Source organism: Gopherus evgoodei, chromosome 8, assembly GCF_007399415.2.
Source record: "Gopherus evgoodei ecotype Sinaloan lineage chromosome 8, rGopEvg1_v1.p, whole genome shotgun sequence".
Classification (NCBI taxonomy): domain Eukaryota; kingdom Metazoa; phylum Chordata; order Testudines; family Testudinidae; genus Gopherus; species Gopherus evgoodei.
Window position 1 is genome coordinate 83382459 of NC_044329.1, and position 10902 is coordinate 83393360.

General features: G+C 46.3%; 1 long non-coding RNA gene across 2 annotated transcripts; it reads right to left on the minus strand.

Annotated features, from left to right (window-relative positions):
- Positions 1-9822: 9822 nt before the first annotated feature.
- Positions 9823-10767, minus strand: LOC115656131. 2 transcript variants are annotated; one of them, XR_004001581.1, is made up of 2 exons: positions 10490-10767; positions 9823-10270 (listed from the first exon to the last, which is right to left on the minus strand). It is a non-coding gene; the product is annotated as an uncharacterized LOC115656131 (long non-coding RNA). The 2 variants fall into 2 exon arrangements; XR_004001580.1 differs by having other exon boundaries at positions 9823-10273.
- Between the last annotated feature and the right edge of the window lie 135 nt (positions 10768-10902).

Sequence of the window (10902 nt, forward strand, 5' to 3'; positions counted from 1 at the left end):
TTAAAGGTTACTACAGGTCTAGAAATAAAACCAATAGTAGACATGTCTGTACTAAAACATTTAAGAAGAAATCATGGTTTAAGGTTAACATTTTAAAAATGTATTTTAAAAGTGATATTGCCTTAATATTCCAGATACAGTGGTTGCCCTTAAACCTTGGATAACTAAGTAATCAGTAATTGCAGGATTCCCGAGATGGTCCCTATACTATATTAAATATAGGGAATACTGGTAAAACAGAGGTAAATTTTATCTAAGGCAAAACTACAAAGTTTTAAGAGTGACTACTGTGTGCATTCCTTCAGATTAGCCTTCTCTCTTCTCTTTCCTACTCTTTAGGCCAAGATAGCCGATTACACTGTTAATGATGACACTGGGCATTGGTTTCTGGAGGATGTATTTTGTGTCTGGGTCCTTTTTCTTAGAGAGACTGAAAGTTTTTTATTCCTAAGCTGAATGCTAATGTCTGGGCTTGTTATATGTACCTGATCTCTGGTGCTCCAGTCCCTGCTGTACCGCTTTGCACTGATAGCCTCAGGATGACTGAAATATTTTATCCATGCCAAGCGACAGTTCAAACAGTTACTTGTGATTTAACTGAATATATGCAAGTACGTGCACAGAAGTGCAGCGCTATCTAGTGGCAATGAGCCATGCATGAAAGTCTTTTTAATTGTTTAATTGTTCTAATTGTCAAAAGCTCAACGTATTGCTGCTTCGAACAGTGTTGTAGCAAAACAGCCATATCACTTCCATGTTGTATGACTTAGCTGGTAATGGAACAGCTTTTAGCATATCATAGTCTAGGATTCCACTCCTCGCAGGGGGGCAGAACTACTCTGGCTCTAAAGGGAAGGTTTGTTGGTCCTGGAAGGTTGGTTGGTCCTGGAAGGTTGGTTAGTCCTAATCTAAACATAGCGGGGGGGTTGAATTAATTTAATTATTATTTGAGTAGTTTCACTATGGGTGCCCCGCTGTAGATGTGTCTGCATCTCTGACTGCAGATTTTAGATATCCGTGTCTGTTTGACCAACACATGCGCTCTCCCTCCGTCGTGCTCTGCCTCGAGGCTAACCAGCACTGCATGAGCAAACCACCCTCAGTTCCTTTTCAACTGCTCCTCACCTGAGACGGAGCGAATAGGAGTCCGCTTTTCTCTTGTCCTCAGATTGATACAGTTCCGTTTTCTTAGCTCCTACTAGAGTTTCTGGGTTTTTTTTTAAGCTTTATAGGCTTTCCATTCATTTTTTTTAAGGGGGAAAAACGTCCTTACCCCTGTTTTTCCCCCTTTCCAGGGATTGCTCCCAGTAAGGGGCATGCCTAGCTCCCCTGGCTTCAAACAGTGCCTCTCCTGCAGGCAGGCAGTACCAGTTATGGACGGCACTGCTGCTACATTGTGAGCCTTGCAGAGGTTCACATCCCACCCCAGTGCACCTTCTGCCAGCAATTGACACCTAACTCCCGAAAGAACCAGGAGTTAAAGTTAAAGCTCCTCCTCGTTACTCCTGGGGGGATTCTGTGCCAAAAAATCTGCACCAAAAAATTAAAAATTCTGTATACAGTATTTGAAAATTCTGCATCTTTTGTCAAAATAACAATATAATCATGCCAATTTCAATTACTTTGGTAATTTATTTCAACATATGTGTCAGCCAGTATGTCTGTAACAATGCACACCAAAAAAAAAAAAGTTCTGGTAATTTTTTTTTGACAAATAGATTCCTTAGTAGGCATATGAATACGGAACTTTGTCTAATTCATTTAAATTACAATACAGAACTGTATTTCATGCACCTGTCAGAAGCAGTGCAAAGGCTTGGGGGAGTCAGGGGTAACAGAGGAGCTGAGGGAGAGGGAAGGAGCTTGAGAGTGAACCTGGAGGGTATTGGGTGTGTGTGGGAGAAGGTTTTCGGAAGAGTGGTGTGGGATTGTTAGGGTTCTATAACCCCAAGACACAGTAGGTGATCTACTTCCTGTCTTCAGTTTCTTGTGAGAAGAGTCCCTGAAGAGGGACAGAGAGGGTTGGGAGGAAAGTGAAGTGGATAGAGTATCCACTGGAAATGATCCTCAAGACTCATCTGTCAGAAGTTAAGTCTTCACAAATATGGAGGAAAAGAGCGAGGCAACATCCAAAGGGATGTGGAAGGTTTGTAGGTTGCAGCTGATGTGCACCTCAGAGGCAAAGACTTCTATTCCTAATATTTCCTGATTTCCCCTCCCCCGCCCCCCAAAAAGGAGGTTGGACCCATGATAGATGTAAGAGCGTTAAACAAATATATGAAGGCACAAAAAATCAAGACTGTGTCACTATCAGTGATTATTCCATCTCTAGAGCTGGGAGCTTGGTTCTCGGCCCTTGACCTCCAGGATGCCTACTTCCATATAGCAATCCAGCCATCCCACAGATGATTCCTCAGGTTTGCCTTAGGTACAGGACTATTGGGTACAGTACGGTTCAGCCTCTCATCCACACTGAGTGTTCGCCCAGGTCTTCGCGGTAGTAGCGGCTCCACTATGTACTTTGGGGATCATGATTTACCTTTACTTGGATGACTGTCTCCTCAGAGTCTGCTCCTTCAATGCCTTATGGACTACCCAAAGGACTATGGACATATTCACACAACTGGGTTTGCAAATCAACACCCAGACTTAACAGGGAGGCTATACTACAGAAGCCTGATGTCCATGTGCTGCGGGAAAATGCTGAAAGCACAGCTAAAACAAAAGGAGGGAACTGCAAGTACCCAAAGAGCCTTTTTATTTTTTTAAGGTGGGTATATACTGCACTCAGGGTACATGAGCTTACTGTTTTCCTTTGCCACTATAAATACAATCTATCAAAACTGTAGTGTCAGTCACAGTGTCCCTGATCACCACCCCAGATAGGCACACCTTCATAACTTGCTGATCTTCCTGGAAATTAGGAGCCTAAATACCTTTGAGGATCAGGGTCTTAGAGACTAATTACTGAGGTTCTGGATCTGGACCTTCCTGTTATGATGAGTAGTGTGCAAGCCCTGAGTTAGCAAGCAATTTTTACAGCTCTTTCAGTACAATTCTGAAATGTATGCTACATATACTATATAGTTTTTGTGCACGTACATAGACACAAAAAATCATTAAAATGGCTAAATTCTTCCTTCCCTATACCTTTGGAGGTGTGGGTGTGAATTTAACTCACTTAAAGACTGTGATAACTTCAGTCTCAATATTCTCTAGACCAGGCGTGGGCAAACTTTTTGGGCCGAGGGCCATTATCTGGGTGGGGAAATTGTATGCAGGGCCGAGGCAGGGGGTTGGAGAGTGGGAGGGAGTGTGGGGTGTGTGAGAGGGTGCGCTGTGCAACAGGGGACTCAGGGCAGGTGGTTGGGGTGCACAGACTGCAGGGTGCAGCAGGGAGCTCAGGGCAGGGAGGAGGGGTGCAGGGTGTATGAGGGCTCAGGAAAAGGGGGTAGGGGTGTGGGGTGCAGAGGGGGCTCAGGGCAGGGAGTTGGGGGACAGGGTGCAGGAGGAGTTCGGGCTCTGGGGTGGCAGCAAGGCAAACCGGGGCCAGGGCAGGTTCCCTGCAGTCCTGCTCTGTCCCCAGCCCCGTGCTGCTCCAGGAAGTGCTGCGGCCCCTGGGGGAAGGGGAGGCAAAGGCGAAGGGTTCTGCATGCACTGCCCTTGCTGCGCCTCCAGGTACTCCTCCGAAGCTCCCATTGGCCACAGTTCCCTGTTCCCGGCCAATGGGAGCTGTAGGGCGGAGGGTGGTGCCTGGAGGCAAGGGGCCACAGGGACGTCAGGCTAGCCGCTGCTGAGAGCGGTGCAGGGCCCTCGGGATTGCCCCCTGTGGGCCAGATCCAAAGCACAAAGGGGCCGGATCCAGCCAGCAGGCCGTAGTTTGCCCACCCCTGCTCTAGACCAATGGTTCTCAACCAGGAGTCCAGGGCCCCCTAGCGGGCCTCGAGCAGGTTTCACAAGCAGGGCCAGCATTAGACTCACTGGGGCCCAGGGCAGAATACCAAAGCCTCACTGCATGGGGCCAAAGCCCAGGTCCCTGAGCCCCGCCACCTGGGGCTGAAGCTGAAGCCTGAACAGTGTAGCTTTGTGGGGGTCCCTGAGGCATGAGGCCCCAGGCAATTGCTCTGCTTGCTACCCCCTAACACTGGCCCTGGCTTTTATATGCAGAAAACCAGTTATTGTGGCACAGGTGGACCATGGAGTTTTTATAGCATGTTGGGGGAAGGGGGGTGAGGGCTCAGAAAGAAAAAGGCTGAGAACTCGGCTCTGGACTGAACTGGTTGCAATTACTTTATTGATTTGAGGTCCATATTGGAAGCACACACTTTTCTTCCAGCTGCCTTGGCCATTAATTCCAGCACTCTTGTTTACAGGCAAGATTTACTATAATAGACTTTTATGTATTTCTCTTTTATCTCATTACTGATGTTCATCCATTTCACTTCATCACATACCAGCCTGCATAACCCCAGAATCCAGCGATCTGAATCTCATCCAGAAATCCCATGGTTTAGAACTGCATCTTTGTACCCAGGCTGACTTGTTAATAGATGTCAATCAACTTGGATTTAAATATTTTTGATTAAAGTAATTGTGCATAACAGCAACGGCTACAGCATGTTTTAACTTTTCAAAGAAAGCTACACAATATATGCATCTATTATAAAGGAAGGATGAGCTTGTGATTCAAGCACAGGACTGGGAGTCAGGAGCTCTGGGGACCTAACTCCAACTCAAGACACTGAGTGACCATGGGCAACTCCCTTAAGCATGCAGAGCTTAGGTGCTCTGAAAGCCAAGCCATTTATTTAGGTGCCTAATGTGGATTTAGACACCTACATTTGAAGATTTTGGGGTCAGCTCCCTAATCTATAAAATGTGCTAAATAACTTTTGCCTACATTACATCCGTGATGCTTAATCATTGTTTGCAGAGAGCTTTAAGATCTGATTGAAGGCACTAGAGCAGTGTAAAATATTCCAGAGTTTGGAAAATAGCCATGGAGGGGCTCCTGATGAGTTCTCTACTCAAAGCCCCATTATATGGGCTGTTGGGTAAGAATGGTGAATTCCATCCTTGTGTTTTTAAGCTCCCCACAGCAGGAACTTTGCCTTCCTACTTATGTATTGGGCACCACACACACTTACAGTACTATATAAATAATAAAATATCTTTTCAATTTTAAATTTGTTTTTATAATTTCTGTGGTGTCTTGAAATTTGTTTTCAGGTACTAAAATCAGTTAAGCCTGATACATTTTGCTACAAAATAAATGAAAGTTGTTAAATGGAAACAGTCTGTTACTAGAAAAATAATGCAAAGTATTACATAATTAAATAAGGTGCTTCTAGGATAATCTGTTGCAAAATGTTATATAAAGCCAGTAGTTTTCTGTATTATGATAGTAATAAGTAATGTTTATTGCTGCTTCTTCATAGATGCCTTCCTTTATTTACCTACCAGACATGAAAGTCTTCAAAACTGTCAGTGTCTTAACACTTTTTTATTAATAAAAATTGTTCATCTGTAATTAGTCTGCAGTAGATACTCTTTAAATTTTCTACCATTGCACTACAGTATGTGCAGCACAACTGGTGGTAGCAACGATGCTGATAGCCACTATTTTAACCATCCTGTGATTCAGACCTCCTCTGAGCAAAGTTAGGAAACATCGCAGTTAAAATGCTAGCTGATCTATGCTAGCATTTCCGGTAGTGCAGAGGCAACACTGGAATCTAATGCAAAATAATTGTGTAGAAAGAGCCCAAGTGTGAGACAACAGTGACCTCTAGTGGCCACTTCCTTCACTAAAAAGCCATCATTACGTACCTGCACGTATTTCCAAAAGAAACTGTGTAACCTATTGCATCCAAATCTGAAACTTTTTAGACCTATAAAAGCCATCATTAAATTACAGAAACAAAAGAAATAAAGCAAATTGTCTATAAAATGAAAGATCTTTAAGGTGTTTTTCTAATCTGATTTGGCTTTTGTTCCCTTATCTAACTTTATTTTCTGTGTTTTCTCTCTCCTTCTCTGTCATGCTTATTCCCCATCACTATGATCTCCATTTCATTTCTATACCTCTACTCCTGTAATGGTGTGTGATGATCTGGGGAGCCCTAGGCACATATTATGAATTCTGATACTGATATAACCTTATTAACCTGTTGCTATTAAAATTGCTGTATCATGAATGTCCACCCTTGATGAAAAAGCCTTTCAGTATCCCTCCCAGACCAGATACAATGATGAATCATGAGAACTCTTTAACCATTTATTCCGAGTGAAGCACAATGGGACGAGGAGAAGATGCTGCATGCTCTTGTCTGAAGGCAGGGGGAAAGTGCAGTGACTGGAAATTCCCCAAGGAGAAAGAGACAGTAGTAACAAAGCAGGAGGTAATTAAAGGAAGGTGGGGGAAGACTTGGACAGTGGATGTTTTGGGCAGGATGGTGGAAGGAAAGGGACTAACTGGCCAAGGTTACACAAGGTGGGTGAGGTAGTATCTTTCACTGGACCAACTCCTGTTGGTGAGAGAGAGAAGCTTACACCAAGCTCTTCTTCAGATTCAGGCAGAGTATTTTGGAAGACTGGCATGTAACAGAATTTGTAAGTCTCTCCTTTCAAATGTAAGAACAAGAACTGAGCTTGAGAATATCAAGCCATTAAAGGAGTGGAGTTTAGAACCAGGAATCCATTTTCCCTACAAAAGATGTGTGCTTCTTAAAATTGATTAAAGTGTCTGACTCTCCTAACCACACCTTGGTCTCTTAATTAGAACTATACAGGCAAACCTTCCTAGCAAAAAGCCAGTCTACAGTGGTGAAAGGAGGGTTTGTTTGGCCAATATTGCTTATACAAATGAAATAAGCTATACCTCCAAAATTACTTTTAACTGTATCTAGACTGGGGTTTTAGCTGGCATAGCAATGCCAGTGAGAAGTATAATTTTTTTCACATTCCTAACCAACATAAACGAGGCCAAACTCCCACAAATCTTTGGGAACCGGCTGCTTAAAACTGATTCCAGACCCAAGAAGCTGTCTTGGGGACAGAATCTTCTGACTTGACCTCCACTGCTGGCTGTATAGATCTTTAGGGATAACCACTTACAGGTTTGTCTATACTGGAAATTAGCTCAGATTTCAACCATTGTTGTAGCTGCACCAATGTATTTGCCAGTTTCAAGCAAGGAAAAATGCCACCAGTGCAAAGTACAGCTTTCTTTGTATGTCAGAGGGTACGTCTACACTACGGGATAGTTCCGATTTTACATACTCGGTTTTATAAAACAGATTGTATAAAGTCGAGTGCACGTGGCCACACTAAGCACATTAATTCGGTGGTGTGCGTCCATGGTCCGAGGCTAGCGTTGATTTCTGGAGCGTTGCACTGTGGGTAGCTATTCCATAGTTATCCCATAGTTCCTGCAGTCTCCCCCGCCCCTTGGAATTCTGGGTTGAGAGCCCAGTGGCTGATGAGGCAAAAATCATTGTTGCGGATGGTTCTGGGTAAATGTCGTCAGTCATTCCTTCCTCCGGGAAAGCAACGGCAGACAATCATTTCGCACCCTTTTTCCCTTGATTGTTCTGGCAGACGCCATAGCATGGCAACCATGGAGCCCATTCAGCTTTTTTTTTTACAGTCACCGTATGTGTACTGGATGCCGCGGACAGAGGTGATACTCCAGCACTACACAGCAGCATTCATTTACTTTTGCATGATAGCAGAGACGGTTACCAGTTGTTCTGTACCGTCTGCTGCCAGTGTAATTTGGCAATGAGATGACGGTTATCTGTCCTTCTGTGCTGTCTGCTACTATCATGGGTACCCCTTGCTGAGGTCGGCCGAGGGGGCAAAAGCAAAACTGGGAATGACTCCCTGATTCAATCCCTCCTTTATGGTTTCTAAAAATAGAGTCAGTCCTGCCTAGAATTTGGGGCAAGTGTACTAGAGAACCAGTGTATCAGAGAGCACAGCTGCTTCGTGTCAGATCTCGCAGAAATGATGAGCTATGTGCCATTCACTGGGGGGTGCCGCTGCAACAACCCCACCCATTGCTTCCCTCCTCCCCCAACCTTCCTGGGCTACCGTGGCAGTGTCGTCCCCCCCCCCATTTGTGTCATGATGTTATAAAGAATGCAGGAATAAGAAACAGTGACTTGTTAGTGAGATAAAATGAGGGGGAGGCAGCCTCCCTGTGCTATGACAGTCCAGGCAGGACATTAAGCGGTGCGGGGGAGAGGAGCCCAGCATCCCGCTGCTATGATAGTCCAGGCAGTACAGATTCTTTTCTTTACACCAGAAAGGGAGGGGGCTGATGGAGCTCAGCCCCCAGTGGCTATGATGAAGACGGTTACCAGCCGTTCTGTCCCATCTACTGGGAATGACCAGGAATCATTCCTATTTTTACCCAGGCGCCCCTGAGGCCAGCCAGGGGTATTCAACAGTTATCAAGCATGTTGTACCGTCTGCCACCGGGAGGGGAGAGGAGCGGATACTGCTCTTCACTGCTGCAGCATTGCGTCTACCAGCAGCATTCAGTAGACATAGGGTGACATTGAAAGAAGTCAAGAAACAATTTCTTCCCCTTTTCTTTCACATGGGGGGGGGAGTAAATTGACGAGCTATTCCCTGAACCACGCTGGACAATGTGTTTGAACCTACAGGCATTGGGAGCTCAGCCAAGAATGCAAATACTTTTCGGAGACTGCTGGGGACTGTGGGATAGCTGGAGTCCTCTGTACCCCCTCCCTCCCTCCATGAGCGTCCATCTGAGTCTCTGGCTTCCCGTTACGCTTGTCACGCAGCACTGTGTAGCCTGGTTTTTTTTTTCAAACGCTTTGGCATTTCGTCTTCTGTAACAGAGCACTGATAGAACAGATTTGTTTCCCCATACAGCGATCAGATCCAGTATCTCCCGTATGGTCCATGCTGGAGCTCTTTTTGGATTTGGGACTGCATTGCCATCCGTGCTGATCAGAGCTCCACGCTGGGCAAACAGGAAATGAAAATCAAAATTTCGTGGGGCTTTTCCTGTTTACCTGGCCACTGCATCCGAGTTGAGATTGCTGTCCAGAGCAGTCACAGTGGTGCACTGTGGGATACCGCCCGGAGGCCAATGCCATCGATTTGCGGCCACACTAACCTTAATCCGGTATGGTAATACCGATTTTAGCGCTACTCCTGTCATCGGGGAGGAGTACAGAAACCGATTTAAGGAGGCCTTTATATCAATATAAAGGGTCTCGTAGTGTGGACGGGTACAGCGTTAAATCAGTTTAACGCTGCTAAAATCGGTTTAAACGTGTAGTGTAGACCAGGCCAGAGATGCAGTTACATGGATGCCTGAATCTGGGGATGTGTTTCCCATACCCTTTGACACTCTGCCATGCCCAGTCTTTCAGAGCACTGTTTTAGCAAACAAAAATTAGACAAAACATGAAAAAGTAGTTCCTCTGCCCATGTGCCACAGCTCCCAGAGACTTTTCTGCCCTCTCCATTTTGAAAGGAAGAGACACTCGTCCCTTCAAGCTGCCTGCTTCAGAATCTACTGCAGAACCCCAGTTCCCTCTCTCTACTAAATGCTCTCAGTCCTTTACAGATGTCACCCACATAAATCTGATAATCTGGCAGGGCTGCCTGGCTCAAGGTCCTCCGGCCCTTGTAGGAGCAGATCTCCTTTGACACCGCTTCATATAATTCATAATACAGAGTCTAGGTCTCACCTCCCCCTTACCACTATATTTCCAATATTTTCTACTGGAACTGGTGTGTGTATGTATAGTGGCAAGTTTTACTGGAATGTAAAATGCAAAATAAGTTGGCAAATGTGACCTGTATTTGGGATGAAAACAGTCTTGGAACTGCTAACAGAACAAAGTCACCCCTTTAATTTTTTCTCTCTGCTTCAATTGGGTTTTAGGTTTTCAGGATTATTTTGTCTCTCTTTAGTTAAAAATAAAACAAATTAGTTTTACAAAGAATGTAGCTCCTTGAAGGGATATTTGTGGTCAACGATGTAGGTCATTCCTCTGGTGGTGGAGAGGGGGTGATTTTTTTTTTAAACCTGGCCTCAAAGTGATTATAATCCTGCTTTAAAGAGCCAATATGTTGAAACGGCAGAAGAATGTGGAAAACTCTGCCAGAGTCCAGACCAAATGAAGACCGCTGTTGCCTCCAAATATCTGCATCAGTGCGCAAGCGATCTCGCTCAGCTCCTCTTTCTCCGTGGCGCGATAATGTAGCACCGCCTGTTTCTCTGGCTCTGCTAAAAGGAATATCAATCAAGCGTTAACAGTTCTCATCCCACGAGGCAGGGAGCGAGTTCTCAAAACGGTTCTGGGCTGCAGCCAAACGACACCCCACCCCCTTTACACCCGAGGAAATTCTACATCGCCAGAGCCCTGATAAGGTGAAGCCAGCAGCTCGCGTTCGGCTCCACTTCGGCCGCACGTGGCTTCCCCGCTCGCTGTAGCATCGAGACCTGGCAGGGAAGGCGAATTAAGATGAAACCAGCGGCTCGATTAGCCAGGCGAAGGGGCCTGGTCCGCAATGGAAGGAGCCGAGCAGCGCTCCCCTCGCGGCGTTACTGCCTCTCTCCCGAGGCTGGGCGCCGCCCCGCCACCGCGGGCGAGAAGGGGACATGGAGCCCGCAAGGGGAAATTCTCACCCAGCCCGCACGGGCCCCGCGGCAGGGACAAGGCGGGGGAGGGGAGCAAGCAGCGCTGCAAGGCCGGGAGCGGAGAGGGAATGGAAGGCGGCGGGCGGGGCTGTGGCACGTGACAAAGGCGGGGGCGGGGCACGCGGGGCTGTCTGCGGGGCAGTCTCGCGCAGATGAGGGAGGGGGTGGGGCGAAAGGCGGCAACCACGCGCTCCTCCGTCGGCGGGCTGCGGGCG